Source organism: Sus scrofa, chromosome 2, assembly GCF_000003025.6.
Source record: "Sus scrofa isolate TJ Tabasco breed Duroc chromosome 2, Sscrofa11.1, whole genome shotgun sequence".
NCBI lineage: Eukaryota > Metazoa > Chordata > Mammalia > Artiodactyla > Suidae > Sus > Sus scrofa.
In genome coordinates this window covers 119484124-119502779 of record NC_010444.4, presented here as the reverse complement: position 1 = coordinate 119502779, position 18656 = coordinate 119484124, and the positions used below count along the sequence as shown (strand labels likewise).

Genomic DNA, 18656 nt, shown 5'->3' with positions numbered 1-18656 from the left:
GCATGAAGAGGATTATATTCTCTTCCACTGTTGGGTGCATTTTAAGTTAAAAATAAATTTAATATAAGATTAAGTTTGTAATTTATGAGGTGGCAAAATAAATGACTTGATTAAGTTGTTAAACTATACATAATAAATAGTGCAGTTAATACTGAATAGCAAAGGAGTTTCCTTACTTAACTTTAAAACTTTAAAAAGTAATAGGAATGGAGCTCCATTGTGGAGACGTGGAAACAATCCACTAGGAACCATGAGGTTGCAGATTTGATCGCTGGCCTTGCTCAGTGGGTTAAGGATCCCACATTGCCGTGAGCTGTGGTGTAGGTCACAGATGTGGCTCAGATCTGGTGTTGCTGTGGCTGTGGCATAGGCCAGCAGCTGTAGCTCTGATTCGACCCCTAGCCTGGGAACCTCCACATGCCACAAGTGCAACCCTAAAAAGCAAAAAAAAAAAAAAAAAAAAAAAAAAAAAAAAAGGCAATAGGAATAAAATGGTATGGTTACTCCAGAATACAGTTTGGTAGTTTCTTTAAACATGCCTTTACCACACGACCCAGCAATTGCACTTTGGGACATTTATCCCAGAAAAATGAAAACTTACGTTTACACAAAACTTGTGCATGAATATTCACTGCAGCTTTATTCATAATAACCCAAAGCTATAAACAACTCATTCATTGGCTACATGGATAAACAAACTGTGGTCCATCCATATGCAGCAGTAGAAAGACAAACAGTTGATATGCACAATAGGAACTCTGCTGAGTAAAAAAGCCAGTCTCAAAATATACGATAATTGTATATCATATGATGCAATTTGTGTAACATTCTTGATTCAACAAATTCAGTGATGGAGGACTGATTAGTGGTGGCCAGGGGTAAGGAGGGAGGACACAGCCATAAGATGGTAGCCCAAGGCAGCTGTTGTGTTGATGAAACAGTTCTATGTCTTGGTTGTGGTGTGGTTACATTCATCTGCACTTGTGATAAAATTGCATAGATCTGTGAACACATGCATGCATGCGCTTGCACACACCGGCACAAAATGAAGGCATGTAAAGCTGGCGAAACTGAATAAGCTCTGTATATTTTACCGGTGTCAATCTCCTGGTTTTGGTATTGAGCTATAGCTATGCAGATGATGCAGTCAGAGTACATTGAGTAAAGTATATTTGAGACCTCCGTCTGTCTGTCTCTCTTGCAACTTCTTGTGAATATATAATTATTTCAAAATAAAAATTAAAAAAAATCCAATAAAGTTCTACACAAAATAAATTTCCACTGCACACATTAGTTTACTTTATATATTAAGTAAACTTATATATAAGTTTATATATTACATATATAAGTAATAATAGTTTATATATATAAAAAGGAGCCCTGTAGCACTGCAAATGATATACAGAGATTGAGCTTTGGGGTTTGGAGAAGCATGCAACAGATTTTCTCTTTGACTTGGCTTGTTAACACAGATGGAGTAGATTTTATCATAAAATTTTTCCTCCCAATTAATAAACTAACTCCTAGTATGTTTATTAGTCTCTTAAAAATCCAGGAGAGTTCTCTAGTATCGCCGTGTAAGAGCATACATACCTAGCCATATTTTTAGAGAAATAAAATGAAGTATAAAATGTTTTACTGTATGTTTAGTATATACTACTGAATTTCTCTTATTCCAGAAATTCTTTATTCTCCACTGTTCTCTGTACTTCTTTCCCTTTCTTTTGATCTTCATAATAATCACATGGAATACGTAGGGGAAAGAAGACAAACAGAAATAGAAAAATCTTGGCTGCTAATATTACAGTTCTTCTGTGAACTGCCAAGATGATCACACCTACCCAGGCACAGGGTCCTCAGTAACCGAGATACCCCACCTATCCCTCACATTTTATATCAGAAGAACATAAGAATGCAGAGTGATCTGACCGTTCCTCCAGAGCACTGTGCTGATTCAGGCATTGTACTGTTTGGTTCATTCCATTCCCTAGTCCTCAATCCTATGACACAGGCGTTTTATAAAGAACCTAGGTAACTCATAAACTGGTCAGTGAAGTCCATAGATGACTAAGCATCTATTCAGGGCTAGTCCTGGCCATGCCACACTCACGGTGACTCTGTGCTTGGCACTGAGAGCCACGCTGTGTGGCTGTGAACTTCAGCTCTACAAGTATGAGCTATGCTGGCCAGGCCAGGTATACATGACCTCTCTGTGCCACAGTTCCTCATCTATAAATTAAAGGGTATAATCAGAGTGTTTTGAAAATCAAGTAAGTTAATACATGTAAGTATTTTAAACCAGGGGTCCTCAGTAAGTCATTTAGCCCAGGAGTCATCAAGCTGTGTCCAGCCCCACAACCTTTTAGGGAAAATGAAATTTTGCTGGAGCAAAGCCACACTCTTTCCTTACCTGTGGCTGCTTTCTCACTACAGCTGCACAGTTGAGCACCACTTGCAGTAAGACCAGATGGCCCACAAACTGAAAACATTCACTGTCTGGTCTTTTGCAGATGAAGTTTGCCAACACCAGCGTTGGATGAATTCTTGGTGAAAACTGAGTGCTCAGAAAGTGGTGCCTATTGTTGTCACTGTAATTGTCAAAGCTCACACTGAAGTCGTGGAGAACAGCCTTGCCCCGTCCATTGAGGGCTCAATACACTTCGTAGTTCAAGCAGTTTACTCTTCCGTTGTAATGCTGAAGTCTCTAATTAAGACATCCTTTACAATCAGCCATATTTTAGGCCTGTGTCAGGAGGGCAGTAACCTGATAGAACTGGTTTCTACTCTCGGAGAAAACTAGAGAGTCACTCCAATTAATCAAGTATAGCTGACCTGTCAGAAATCCTTGGTGGCTGGCAGAGTTGCAGCCCGGCTTTTCCAGGTCAGACCAACAAATGTGTTTGCTAGGAAAGCAGAAGGCAATGGACTGATTTTCTCTCCATATTAGGTCATGATGGACTTGTGCTGTGGGGATAGGAAAGGTCATCATCAGAAGCCCTGCTGTTTTTAGAGATCAAGTCTAAAGATAAGAAAGAATAAGGAGAAAGATCAGACACTAATCTGGATTTGCAAAAAAAAAGAAAGAAAGAAAAGGAAAAACAACAACAGCAACAACCAAAACCGAAGAAACAGAAAATAAAATAAAAAGAGCAATCTTTTCCCTGACCCTAATAGAATGCCTGGTTTAATTGGTATCAGCCTAAATTACAAAGCTGAACTAGATCTATTTGTCACACAGTGTGCAGCTCAATCTTTGAAAACACAGATCAGATCAGGTCCCTCCCTTGATGAAAGTCTTCCACCAACTTCTCATTTTAGCAGAAAATCCAAACTCTGCTATCCTGTGCTGTCTACTCCGTCTGGCACCATCGTCCCCTTGCTCACTTGGACCCATCACGTAAGCTTCTTTTCTTCCCAGCACATGTCAGGATGCTCCTGCCTGAGCTGATTGCACCTGCCTGCCTCTCCCTTCTTTCTGCCTAGAACACTACGTCCCAGCACCTCCACCAGGCTGGTGCCTTCTCATGTGTAGGGTCTCAGTTCAAACGGCACTTCCGCAACCAGTTTCTCTTAGGTTCACCCGCTTGTATTCTCCATTACATCTTTCTGTTCTGTTCACGGCCCTCATCCCGAATCGAAATTATGTTTTTGCTTCCTTGATAACCATCTGTCTTCAGTCATTAGTACATAAGCTCTGTGACCAGCTGGAATTTCACTTGTACATCATCGGTATTTAATAAATAGTTTTTCATTGAATGAATGAATGGGCCAGCAAGGTTTTTACCTCACAACTTCAAAAGACTGAAGTAAAAAATAAGAACTCTTGAGGAAAAATTAATTTAGGTCACGAAGCAGGGTGCAGTTGCAGTGCTGTAAAGAGGCAGAGACTGTCAAACAGAGCTCTTTGGAATGTGCTTTTGAAATGCGTTCCTCTGATACATGTGTCCTGTCGCCTATGTAGGCAGGACTTTCCTGCTTCTATGGAAGTGTGTTCTAAGTAGCAGCTACATTCCTCCTTGTTAATCTTCTTCAGACTGCCTTTAAGGCCAGCAGACAAATGGAATTTCCCTGAGTGCTGAGTTCACATAAATGCCTGAAGGTAATTTTTCCTTTCATTGTCTCTGGCATGGTAGTCACAAAGGTCAAGGCCGCCTTCTAGAAGAGAACGAAAATCATTTATAAACACTCTTTGAACTTTTTGTTTCCACTTACAGTTTTTTTTAAAAAATATGAGAAATTATTAACATATGAAAGCCTATTAAGGAAAATAACTTTGAGAGTAGTTCTCCAGTGTTTTCACGAAAGCTAAAAACAAACTTGTCTTATGGAAGAAATGATGTCATTAACCCTTGGAAAGACCTCTAACCGCAGTTCTTTTGTACTGGCATTAAATTAGACAAACATCCCACACAGAATGAGAGATCTAAATGGCCCTTTACAGTATCTATTCTGACAAACTAAGGCTGCCAGGAAAGCCAGCAACCATACTTCAGGAATCTCCCCAGGACCAAGCATGTCTCGTTCATTTGTCAATAGCACATGCATATTACCACCGAAAATGTATTTAAATCTGCGTACAAGGTAAAAGGTACACCGTTCATTCATGTGAAAGGTTGTAGATTAACTTTAGCAGTGAGAAAAAGGGATAGTTAAAAATAATTGAATTGGAATTCCCATTGTGGTAATAATTGAATTGGAGTTCTCGCAGTGGAAACGAACCTGACTAGTAACCACAAGGATGCAGGCTTGATCCCTGGCCTCACTCAGTGGGTTAAGGATCCAGTGTTGCCGTGAGCTGTGGTCTAGGTTGCAGACACGGCTTGGATGCCACGTGGCTGTGGCTGTGGTGTAGGCTGGCAACTGTAGCTCCAATTTGACCACTAGCCTGGGAACTTCCACGCTTTTTAGGTGTGCCCCTAAAAAGCAACAACAACAACAAAAAAAAAAAAATTAAGAGAAAAACTGCCTGTAATACTCAGTGCCTTCATGTGATGGGAAGCTTAGCCTAGTACAAATCTTATTTTCTAGCCTAGGCAGTATTTTTTCAGTTGTATCGTGAAAAGCTTGCTGGTTCATTCACCTTTCATTCATTTATTCAACAGTAGACTTGTTAAGTTCCTGTTATATACCAAGGAAATTCTAGGGTCTCACAGGATTTATATACTGGTGCAGGGAGACAGACAGCAAAGAAGCAAGTGAATTTAATTCCAGTTTTAAATCTGGAAATTTTAAATATCAAACAAACGATCTGAAAGAGTTATCGCCTCGACCAAGCCTTAATATTCTTCACGTGAGTGATTGAACATCGATCTGGGCAGACCTAGGAAATATTAACTCTAACAAGAGTTCAGAATTTCACATAGACACAGATTTGAGTGAGAATTTCAAAATGGGACAGAGGAGAAGTGTGTCTTCCAGTAGGATTTTATTTTTATTATTGAACTGAAGGAGGATTGGGCCCAGATTTTACTGAAGCAAATTAAATATTGGACATTTTGCTTTGTTTAATGTAACAAAATGCATTCTCTAAATGGAGTGTGTAAAACAGAAAAGCTTTTCATCTCTTCAGGGGACCAGAAAGATGAGTCTTTCAGGGAGGGATGCATTTTGTTGTTCCCCATGGCATGCTCCTCTGAGATGGGTCTCTGAGGGGTGCACATGTGTGCAGGAAAACTTGGGCCCTTACCTGATTCTGGGCTCTCTGGCCATGCAGAGGGATCCACAGCCTTCATCTCATTTAAACCTCCCAAACAACCTGGCAGGACAGGTAAGGAGATGGACAGAAACAGAGAGTTAAGTGATTTTTGTGCAAGGTTTGCACAGACAGTATGTCATGAGAGACTCTAGATTAAGTTTAGGTCTGACTCAAGAGTCCATAAGCCCTCAGCCATTCCTCTGAGTGGAGGAATATCTGGTGAGCTTGAATCTGAATCAAGGAAGTATTGTGGGCCATCTCACTGTTTCCCTCAAGTGAAGTGTTCAGATCCACGGACAAATGGCAGGCATGTGACAAGCTCATTTTTTTGTTTTGTCTTTTTGTCTTTTTTATTTTAGGGCCACACCTGTAGCATATGGAGGTTCTCAGACTAGGGGTCAAATCAGAGATGCAGCCACGGCCTACACCACAGCCACAGCAATGCCAGATCCAAGCCTACACCACAGCTCACGGCAATGACAGATCCTTAACCCACTGAGCAAGGCCAGAGATGGAATCTGCATCCTCATGGATCCTAGGCAGATTCGTTTCCACTGAGCCACGATGGGAACTCCTTGACAGGCTCATTTTGATCTACCTGACAAAGCTATTTGGTCCCAGTGCTTTTGTTTTTTACTATGAATTTTAATTTGATTCAAGTACCACCTTTAAAGATTGCTTTCTGTATCACAGGAGAACATTTGAGCAGAGCTGTGAGGCATTTATACTAAGGATTCTTCTAAGTTAAAGTTTTAATTATGAACTATTTCAAATACACAAATAATACAGCATTTAATACTACAGACACCTGTGTAACTGTCTCCAGAATTTAGGACACACCAACTGTGGGGGAGGGGGAGTGGTACATTTTTATCCTCTCCTGAGATGTCCTTCTCCATGAAGGGAGCTGGGCTGGTGAGACACCCTGGTGTCTTGCTAATGTCTCACTCCTGCTCCTGGATGGTGGAGTCTGCCCTCACTGGCAGGTTTGGAAATGGAAACTACTCATGCTTAGGGCTGTCCTCTGCTATCCTCTTCCTCTTGAGCGCATGCTTGCCCACCCAGAACCTAAGGTTTGACCGCCTTCTGCCATGTAAGGAGCTAAGATTTAAAGGCACCTGTAGGGTCATTGATGGTAGGTCCAGCCCTGTGGGTAAATGAATCATTACTCTTGTCTATTCCTGGGGTCCATCATTTAGAATTTCATATCTGAGCCACATCCTCATCATCTAATAAATGTGAACTTTTGTTGTCAGGCTGTCTGAATCGTTGATTTTCTTTTATTTGGTTTGGCACTTAGGTGGGAAAGGGGGTGCTATTTTGAGGGAGCCCTCAGATCCCAACTTTAAAAAGGAACCAAGGTAGGAGACCGCCTCATAATGAATAAAGCTACAATTATAGTTAAAGCATCCCTCTCCCCTCCCCCCACAATATTTTCTTCTCCTTCCTTTCCTAGTGCGGATCACTAACCTGAATGTATTTTCTCCATACACATTTTGGCACTTTTACTGTATAGGTATATGACTATCAACAGTATTATATCATTTTATGTGTTTTTAAATTGTATGGAAGATTATCCTGTGCACATCTCTTAGTAACTGGCCTTTTCCATTCAAGACTGTTTTTGAGATTTTTTTTCTCCATATTGATATATGTAGACCTACTCACTTTTAACTACTGTGTAGTAGTTCACAGATGAATAAGCTAAGTTGTTCTTTCCATTTTTTTGCTCAGAGTGAACCGTGCTATAATTGATGTTCATGTATACGTTTTCTTGCAAAGACATTTCCTATGGTAAATATCTATATATGTTAACAAGTGCTAGCTGTTGAAGCCCTGGGCTCAGATAAACATGGAAACCTCAGTGGCTTAACGTAATGACAGTTTATTTCTTGTTTATGTAAAACCAAGTAGATGTGTAAGGGGGGGGGTGAGGAAGGGAGGAGACAGCCCTGTTCCAGGTAACCATTTAGATACCCAGGCTGGAGGAGATTCTGCCTCCTGTGAAGATCCGCCTCTCTGTCAACATCCAGCCAGAAGATGGAGAAAGAGGAAGAGTAGAGAAGGTATGCCAGTTTTTTAACCTCTTGAGTCCAGAAATCACACAGGTTACTTCCACTCACTTTCCCCTAGTGAGAACCAGTGCACCTAAATAAATGCAAGCTGGCTAGGAAAAATTAACCCTGGTTGGGCAATTACTCCCCCAACTGCTCTCCCTTCAGAAGGAAGGGAACATAAATTTTTGGAGGACAGCTGACCACCTGTGGCCATAACACCAGAAAGTGATGTTGCTACTTCTTTCAAAGAAAGGTTGTTCACCCTAAGGTGTTTGTCCTCTGGACTTTTCTTTACACTAAGGATGATGTTACAGGCTTGTGAGTCTTGGTAGCAGCGGAAATATGTGGAATTACTAGGAGCTTCTTTCTCTTGCCATTGTATTTGGTGGGATGATGAAAGAGAACCATTGTTGGTTGTAAATTGTTAATGGTGGTGAGGGGAGGGCAACACAGTGGGTTTTTTTTTTTTTTTTTCCTTCACTGTCACTTTCCTGGGCTTTGAGACTTTGGTAGAGCCCTTGGTTATGGTGATGTCCAGTGACCCCATCAGGAGAAAGTTCAGAGTTCCTTAGCAACTCTAAAGGAATGGACCAGAAGATCAGATTGGTTGCATCCAAATATATGCCAGCAGAAATTCCAAGGGCAGGTTTTCTGAGGTCAAGACAGCTAGAGAACTCCTTGGGGCAGGACAGAGATGCCTATCCATCCCTATCCTTCAGAATTTCTGGGCTACTCTCAGTGTCCTCTGGTCACCTCACCCTAACTGAAAATAGGAAATGAATTTTATCATTACCACGTGGGAATAATAAAATCAATCCTATGCATATTTAGTATCAGTACGTAAGGGACTAGTGCCGAGATAAACTATTTGAGAGAAATAAGATTTAAAGTTTTTCTGTTAAAAACAGGCTTTAAAAACAGGAAAAAAGGAGTTCCCATCATGGTGCAGCAGAAACGAATCCAACTAGGAACCATGAGGTTGTCAGTTCGATCCCTGGCCTTACTCAGTGGATTAAGGATCTGGTTTTGCTGTGAGCTGTGATGTAGGTCACAGACTCAGCTCAGATCCTGCATTGCTGTGGCTGTGGTGTAGGCCAGCAGCTCTAGCTCTAATTTACCCCTAGCCTGGGAACCTCCATATGCCTGGGGTGTGGCCCTAAAAAGAAAAACAAAACAAAACAAAAACAAAAAAAAATGTTTATGGCAAAATACCCTCCAATCCATTTAGTACCTAAATGGAAATGCCATTTAGGTGATTGGAGGGTAAAACTCTGTGGCTAATATCAAATGCTGCTGTGTTCTTTCTTTAATTTAGAGTTGACAGGATAGGAGATGAGGGGAAAAGAGAGTAATTAGAGTTTACTAGAGAAATTATCATGTTCTCTGTTACAGTTAAATGTTCTGCAGCCATCAAAAAGAATAGGGCTGTGTGCTAATACAGAATTATCTCTATTTGTTAATAAAAAATGTGTGTATAAACAATGTATGAGCATATGTTTGTGTGTAACAGGAGAATATATATATACATGCATACCCCACATACTTACTCATGTAGGAAAGAATATCTCTGAGATTATAAACAAGAAACAGGTTAATGATAGTTGCTTCCTCAGAGGGGAATGAGGGATCAGGGAAATGGGCATCAGGCGTGGGAGGTGGACTAAGTGGTCACCATATGCTCTTTCGTGGGTTTTGTTCTTGTTTTTCTCTTGCTTTTAGGGACACACCTGCCTCATATGGAAATTCCCAGGCTAGGGGTCACATTGGAGCTGCAGCTGCCAGCCTACACCACAGCCACAGCAACACCAAATCCCCAACCCTCTGAACAAGGCCAGGGATCAAACCTGCATCCTCATAGCTACTAGTCGGATTCATTTCTGCTGCACCACAAGGGGAACTCCCTGCTCTTTGTGTCTGAATCTGCTATAGGTTTGTGTGTATGTTTGTGTTCAAGTGTGAGAAAGAGAAAGGTACAGTGGTCTGTCCGGCTGCCTGCTGAGCATGGTATTTCAAGTTAAAGTGAAAGGAGGCAGTAATTGTCACTTGAAATTAAGGGAAAAAAGAAACCAGCTATGACAAGATCTATCCTTGGGGGAGGCGGGGGCGTGGTTCATTTTTTAGGAGAGGGGTTGTTTGTTTGTTTTTAATGGCTGCACCCACAGCATAAAGGCCAGGAGTTGAATTCAAGCCGCAGCTGCCACTTCCACCACATGTACTACAACGCTGGATCCTTTAACTCACTGCATTAGGTCAAGAATCAAACCTGCTGCCTCACAACAACCTGAGCCCCTGCGGTCAGGTTCTTAACCCACTGTGCCACAGCAGGAACTCCTGTCCTCTGTTTTTTTCCTAAGGTAATGGTTCTCCATCTGGTTTTGGCTCAGCACACTGAGGATGTGATGCACCCCACTAAAGAACCCCAACTCCTCCTGGAGGTGAATCTCAGTTGGGGCCACATACCATGGGGAACCAGGACAAGTGGCCTTGAATATGTTCAAGGGACTACAGGCAGAGAGGAATGGAGAAACAACAGGAGGCTAATGGTCTCAGAAATATAGTCACAAAATGGTTTACTTTAGAGAAATATCTCTTTGTAAAACTGTAAGATATGTTTTTACAACTGTGATTGGCTTTTATCCCCTTTTGTGACCAGGGTAGATTTTTTTTTTAACTTTGGGGCAGAGTTCTCTGGACTGGATAAGGTGAAATTGCCAGCTAATGCATTTTGCATTAAAGTGTTTCTGATCAGCCAGCCCAGAGCTCTGTTTCTTTGCCATCCTAACCAAAGGAGGCCTGTGACAACCGAGAGGAGGAGAGTGGCCATAGCACCCTTCAGTAATTCTGATACCCACCCCAGCCTAACAGCCACCCTCACTCACTCAGCCGTCCTTGGGGGATAAATAGTTCTAGTTGGAGGTCATTCTTGTGGTCCTTTGGTGATTATAACCTTGCACTGAAGAGGGAAGTCAAATCAAAAGAAAGTTTTACCATATTCTTTTTTAATGTACTAAGGAAGAAAATTATCATAACTGTTCTAACAATTTGTGATCCTAGCGTAATTCAGCTACAACATACCTGGGGTATAGGTGGATCCTTTAAGGGGAGACACCTTCCAAAAATTCCTGTGGGTTTTGCCATATACTTTTGTTTCTCCTATACATGTATTAATAAACCTTATCAAAAGGAAATTCGTAACTAACTAAATGCCAAGAGATCAGGTGAACAAAGTTAGGGCTGGAGTAAGTGACCTGGTTTCACTAGATATTACAGAAAAATGACTGATTTATAGGTCACTGGCTTTTTTTTTCCCTACCACAAGTGTCTGACTAAATTAGGTTACAGCCTGCAGGCCCTTCACCTGTTTCCCACATTTAAAAAAAACTTCCTGAGAGTGCCCTCCCAGCCCTACTCACAGGATGGCTGGCACAAAGACATTTCAGCTCATATAAATTATCTTTTGTTGCTGTTTATTTCAGGAGAAGCTTGGTTCCCTCACATGGGTGTGGTGTGAAGATTTGCTCAAAGCCAAAAGTAAGTGATAAAATAGTCTCTAAAAGGATCCTTTTATGTCTAAGACTCTAGAATTCTGTGATTATAGGATATGGAATAGAAATTAATGCAGTATGTTTCACATAAATGAGCAGATCTAGGATTAGAAGTATGTCATAATTTGAAGACAACCCCGAATTTATTTTTAGGCTACATGAATCTTTCAAGGTCTCTGATTTTTTAAACAACCCACTCTAGCTAGTTTAAGAAAAAAAACTCCCCCAAAGCCTTTATTAAGTAAAGGTTTTAATAGTTCTCAGAATCTTAGTGAAGGCCAGAGAGTCAGCCACTGCTGCTCTGAGACCAGGAGCTACCTGCAAGTTACATAGCAGGAGGACTCTGGGGGACACTCCGCTGTCCCTAGGACCAGACAGCTCTTCCTACACCCCCAGGGGTGGCCTAGTGCTAGGACCTCTCTGGCCATGGTCTCTGGAAGGTGCTGCTTCTCCCTCCATCTGCCAGAGTGGATTCTGTGAGGTGCCTCATTCACTTTCCCAGTCATGTGGGTCTGGTTGGCAGAACCTAGACCCTGCGTCCTCACATCTAAGGCGTCTGAAGAATTTATGCTTTCTTTGGAGAGCACACTCTTAAACGAGGACCTTCGCCAAATGTAAAATGGGTCCAAAGGTAATAGGTAGCTGAAGTACATGGTAGATGCCTGCTAAGCTCAGCTTCCCTCTGGTGCCTGGGGAGACCAAGCCATGCCTTTGCAGGGTAGTCAGTGCCCCATGGGGCAGACTCATGACCAGTGGGAGATGGGGCATGGGAAAGACCTGGAAGATAGATCCCTTTCCCTTCCCTTCTCCTGACGGGCTGCCTTGAGATGCATTCATTTACGTGAACTACTGAACACATCCGTGAGATGGAACATTAACCAGGCTTTTAACCAACCGTGGGCTGACTCTTGCCTCACTCACATTGCCTCTGCCTCATTCTCTTTTCCCCCACTCGTGCTTCCCTGAGATTGTACCTCCCCAGAAAATGGCAGCTCATTAGCTTTCTCCTTGGGCTCTGGTGTCTGGTATCCAGGCTACTAGAGCATCTCTTACAGATGCAACAGCGTAGTCTCACCAAAGTCTTTGCCTGATCTCTTCCACCAGCTTCAGTGATTTCCCCTAGAAAACCCATAATAAAAGCTCATGCTAATTTGTAAACCTGCATTTGCCATAGCTGTCACTCACGTTGAAAACGTCTTCCCTTCGCTGGGATTGGGTTGTGAGAGTGGGAGTGGAGGAATTACTTGTCATTGCGAGTCTCCCAGCTTCTAGTTGAAAGGGCTTCACCCTTTCATTATAGCAGGCTGACTCTGTTCTAGATTACAGCAGGCTGACTCTGTTCTAGATTACAGCAGGCTGACTCTGTTCTATATTACAGCAAGCTGACTCTCTTCTAGATTACACCCTTCATTAGAGCAGGCTGACTCTCTTCGCTACACAAGCCACTGTGTCTCATTTCTCTGAGCCCCCTCTCACCTTATTTTCTCTTCTAAAAGTCTGTTTATTCTTTTCTTTTCTTTTTTTGGCACTGTATCTGCGGCATATGGAAGTTCCCAGGCTAGGGGTTGAATCGAAGCTACAGCTGCCAGCCTATGCCACAGCCACAGCAATGCCAGATCCAAGCCACATCTGTGACGTACACCACAGCTTATGGCAATGCCAGATCCTTCGCCCAGAGATCAAACTCACATCCTCATGGATACTAGTCAGGTTCATTACCCCTGAGCCACAGTGGGAACTTCCTGTTTCCCCTTTTTTTATTTCTGCAGTTAAATGCTTCTTGTCCTTGAAAACTAAGCTCGGGTGTCTCCTCTTTAAGGAAATTCTCTTGAGGTCCCCCAACCCCAACTCTAATTTACATTGAACTGTGTATTGCTGTGATACCTCGCACATTGTATTTGTGTGTGGACCATGCTGGACTTCAGCTGTTGATCTATGAGCCTGTCTTCCCTAAAAGATGGTAGGCTTCTTGAGGGCAAGGCCCATGTCTCATTTGGCTCTGTAGCCCCAGCTTAAAGCAATGTAACTGGCACATAATGATATATAAATGATTAATACTTGTGGAATAATGGGTTGAATAATTCCATTCAGGATTCCTGTGCCATGCTGTGGCACTTCCTGAAAAAATCCCCCATCCAGGCCCTTTCCTGGGTGGAAGAGTTGTGGCGACCCTTGCATCCACCTACGAGAGGGAGTCAATAACTGCACTACATCATCCTACTTGAAAAATCTCAGTTAAGTCCCCCAGGATGAAAGGATTCAGTGTCATATTTTTGGCTGGTTCCTAAGTGAGTGAATAAGGGGTATAAGAAACAAAATTGCTGCTAAAAATAATAAGGAAAGTATACTTTCACCTTGGTGTTGCCTCAGATGACCGACGTTTTTGTCATCCACATACCACTTTACCAGTGGACAAAAATAGTTGCTTAAAAAAAAGACTTGTAATTGCTCCCAAATTTGGCAACTCTGTCTAAAGCTAATCCTCATTCTGCACATGTGTCCAAATATCTTCTAATGTTTTGTTTAGAGAATATTTACTCATTAATTTATGCATGTATCCATTTAACAAATACTTATTGATGCCTGCAGTGGGCTTGTGTTGGGCCAGGAATGCAACAGTGAATGAAACAAAGCTCTTTCCTCATGGAACTTGCATCCTAGTAGGGAAGGTGTACAAACATTGTAATCTGTATTCCAGAATCCTTTCTTGGCCTTCCCATTGTGGTTCAGTGGAAATTAATCTAACTAGTATCCATGAGAATGCAGGATCAACCCCTGGCCTCACTCAGTGAGTTAAGGATCCGGCATTGCTGTGAGCTGTGGTATAGGTTGCAGACGAGGCTTGGATCTGGTGTTGCTGTGACTGTGGCTTAGGTCAGTGCCTACGGCTCCGATTTGACCCCTAGATTGGGAACCTCCATATGCCACAGGTGCTGCCCTAAAAGACAAAAAAAATTTTTTAAATAAGAAAAATTAAAAATTTTTAAAATTAAATTAAAAATTATTATTATTATTATTATTATTTTTTTTTTTTTTTTTTTTTGTTGTTTTGTGCTATTTCTTGGCCGCTCCGGCATATGAGTTCCAGCTATTGAATCGAGCTGTAGCACGGCCTACGCCAGAGCCACAGCAACGCGGATCCGAGCCGAGTCTGCAACCTACACACAGCTCACGCAACGCCGGATCGTTAACCACTGACAAGGCAGGACGAACCGCAACTCATGTTCCTAGTCGGATTCGTTAACCACTGCGCACGACGGAATCAAATTATTTCTTTAGGTTCCCCAACGGGGAGCCAAAAAAAAAAATTCTTTCTTTAAGTAAATAATTATGAAACATTATTTATTTACAAATAAATACAAATAAAAATATTTCTTTATTAAGCACTACTGATGACTAGATGGCATAGAATAGGGGTGTCCCATGGAGGCTGCTCTCTAGATCAGATCAAATGGTGACACCTCTTTGATGGGAAAAACAGATGACAAGAGATCCAAACCCAATGAGGGTGGAGATGGCCAGAGAAGGCTTCCTTCGGAACTGACATTCAAACTGTGTCCAGAAGGGTCATGGCTAAAGAGACGGTTAAGGATTCGCTCCAGATTCCGCTGCTCACATAGGCAAAGGAGCACCGGCACATTTGGAGAACTGAAGAAGCCCAGGGTAGCTGGAGAACCAGGAAGGAAAGAGAAGGAAACAGGAAAGGTGGTCAGGCCCAGATCATGCAGGGCTTGTAGGTCATTTAAGGAGCCTGGTCACACACAATAGGGGATAATAGATTATCAAAGACTGAAAGAGGTAGTTGGTAAAAATTAGTTCATGAACTTCACAGTTTTACTAGTCTTTCTTCTTTTGGTTTACATTCTGGTATAAATAGTTGAGTTTCTTTTAAACTGCTTATATCATATAGAAATCAGTAGTGTTGAAAACTATGCTTGGAGTTCCTGTTGTGCGCAGTGGAAATGAATCCCACTAGTAACCATGAGGTTGTGGGTCCCATCCCTGGCCTCGCTCAGGGGGTTAAGAATCCGGCGTTGCTGCGAGCTGTGGTGTAGGTTGCAGATGTGGCTTGGATCGGGCATTGATGTGGCTGTGGCATAGGCTACAACCCCTCGCCTGGGAACCTCCATATGCCGAAGGTGCAGCCCTAAAAAAGGAAAACAAACAAACAAACAAAAACCCACCCTATTCTAATAATCTTCACTAAAAAGAGCTCTTAGATTTAGTATAAAATTTGGGAAACTGAATCTATTTAAGAGACAAAGTCAGTTGACTATATTTGAGAATCTGAATATGAGAGTAAATGTTTTTATTTTTCTGCCAAGGTTTTAACTAGTATGTGCCTTCCTACCCATACTGCTCATCGGTCTTAACAAGAACATTCTAATTTTCATGCATAAAGCATGGAAATATATTTCTTTTGCAAAGAATCGAATATAGACTCTCTACGGTTGTTTGTTGTTTCTTGGATGACATCTGGTGGACAAAAACTGAAATGCAGTTTCTGTAGTTTTGGAAAGGGGAGGTTCTCAAATTTCATTGGTAGGAAATCATTAAAGAATGTGAGCTGAATTAGTTGAAGATAAATTTTGCTTACATTTTTTGGCATTTTATTTTCCACAGTAAGTAGTCATTAGGGTATCAGATATAATGGGAAGAACATTCCAGTGCTGTGCTGGACTTGGCAGGCTTTAAGTTCTACCCAAACCTCTGACAGTAAATTGCAAAGTGATTTGCTTTTGTTTTTGTTTCTTAAAGAGCTTCCAAATTAAGGAAACAGATTAGCTAGAGATGGATAACAGTCAGATGGTTATTGGACTTAGTGGCAGTATTAGGTAGAAGAGACAATAGAACAATGTCTTCATTGTTCTGAGGAAAACTTTCTATCTAAAGTTTTCTACTGAGCCAGATTCTCCTTCAGATATGAGCAAAATAACTTTTTTCAGACACACATGGGTATGAGGGTTAACCTATTGTATAAGTCCCCTCTGAAAGAGTTACTAAATTTTTTTTTTTTTGTCTTTGTTTTTTTGCTATTTCTTGGGCTGCACCCGCAGCATATGGAGGTTCCCAGGCTAGGGGTCGAATCGGAGCTGTAGCCGCCTGCCTACGCCAGAGCCACAGCGACGCGGGATCCGAGCCGCGTCTGCAACCTACACCACAGCTCACGGCAACGCCGGATCATTAACCCACTGAGCAAGCGCAGGGACCAAACCCACAACCTCATGGTTCCTAGTCGGATTCGTTAATCACTGCGCCACAATGGGAACTCCAGAGTTACTAATTTAAAATGCCATCTTTGAGAGTTCCCATTGTGGCTCAGCGGGTTAAGAACCTATCCTACTAGTATCCATGAGGATGCAGGCTCAATCCCTGGCCTCACTCAGTAGGTTAAGGATATGGCATTGCTGTGAGCTGTGGTGTAGGTTGCAGACATGACTCAGACCTGGCGTTGCTATGGCTGTGGCATAGGCCTGTAGCTGTAGCTCTGATTCAACCCCTAGCCTGGGAACTTCCATATGCCACAAGAGTGGCCTGAAAAAAGAAAAAAGAAAATAAAAGAAAATGTCATCTTTGTTAAGCAGGAAGTGTCCTTTTATTTTTGGGGTATTTTCTTTTTTGCTATTGCAATTTGGGTCTTTATTTTCATTATGTCTTTTTTTTCTTTTTCAAAATTGAGATGAGTTGAAATATGCATTATGTTTTCTAACTGGTTGTTTGTATGGATGAAGGCAGTTGATTTTTGCACACTAACTTAGTACCCATCCATCTCATAAGTTCTCATGTTGTTTGCAACAGACTTGTAATTGAGTTTTTTGGGTTTTCCAAGTATACAATTATCTGTAAATAGTAATTAATGTAGCTTTTTTCCAGTGTTTCCTCCTGTATCTTTCTCTTGTCTAATTTCATTGGTTAAACCTCTAGAGCTATGCTACATAATAATGGTGACTATAGGTATAATTGTCTTACTTTTGATTTTAATGGGAATACTTCTGGTCGTCCTCATTAAACCTAGTGCTAGTTTTTAAGAAATATCGATCTTTGCTGTTTTATGAAAATTATGAAAAATAAATTAGAGATGTTGAAATTTATCAAATGCTTTCCCAGCATATATAGAGAAAATTGTACCTTTTTTTCTCTTTTAATCTATTTTATTAACCAGAGTTCACTTGCGTGAATCAGAGAGGGATTTAATACAAGTGATGAGCTGCTTATAAATCAATGGGGAGCTGCAGGTGCAAGCTCTCTGGGAGTAACTCCCAAAGCCATACTGTAGAACTGGCCCACCAACAGACCTGCTCCCTCTACCGTAGTGAGGAAGTCACGCTCCTCCTTTTAGCTCCAGAAGGTCACTGCCTTAATGTGATCTGGGGACAAGAAGTTGCCACCAGAATTCTTAGCTCCAGCAACAAGCCTTCTTCTCTGTCACCTCTGAATTAGAAAACTGATGCTGAAACTCTCAGCAGCAGAGTTTCTCTGTGTCTGCTATAATGCGTCCCAGCAAAATGTGTGCCTTGCTATGGTGTCTTTCTCTATTTGAGTTCTGAAATCAAATTTCACACAGAGGCCTCTGATTAGCAAAACATAATTTACATTGAGGAGCCTGGGAAATGAGGGTTCTGAGCTTTCCAGTCTCTACAGTACAGATGGCACACTAAGAAGAGACTGAAATAGATGCTAAGTCAAACGACTGTACCCAACCACTCCCTAACATAGTGAATAATACTGAATCATTCTCATGATCTTGAGGGGAGAGTTGCTGCTGGATTCAGTTTGCTACAAGGTGATAAACATTTTTTGCATCAATACTCAAAATTATCTTTATCAGTAGTTTTCTTTTTTGTGCTTTTGCTGTCAGCTTTTGGTATCAATATATGACTTATGAAAATTTGGACGTTTTCCTCTTTTTGTCTCTGCTCTGGAACAACTTAAAAATCATTAGAGAGGAGTTCCCGTGGTGGCGCAGTGGTTAACGAATCTGACTAGGAGCCATGAGGTTGCAGGTTTGATCCCTGCCCTTGCTCAGTGGGTTAACGATCCGGCATTGCCGTGAGCTGTGGTGTAGGTTGCAGACGCGGCTCGGATCCTGCGCTGCTGTGGCTCTGGCGTAGGCAGGCGGCTACAGCTCTGATTCGACCCTTAGCCTGGGAACCTCCATATGCCGCGGGAGCGGCCCAAGAAATGGCAAAAGGACAAAATAAATAAATAAATATTTTAAAAAATAATCATTAGAGGCTATTTATTCTGTAAGATTTCACAAAATTAGAGGCTTTATGAAACCCTCTGGGCCTGGTACTCTTTGGGAGCCTACCATTTTAACAACTTTTTCCTTTTTCTTAGGCTTTGTAATGTTTAATA

The 18656-nt window shown here is 41.7% G+C and overlaps 1 long non-coding RNA gene across 1 annotated transcript in view; it reads left to right on the top strand.

Moving 5' to 3' along the window:
• Window positions 1-18656, top strand: part of LOC110259444 — an 87465-nt gene that overhangs the window by 65493 nt on the left and 3316 nt on the right. Inside the window, exon 2 of the long non-coding RNA XR_002341855.1 lies at window positions 11229-11283. This is a non-coding gene — a long non-coding RNA (uncharacterized LOC110259444). The remainder of the gene's footprint in view (window positions 1-11228; window positions 11284-18656) is intronic.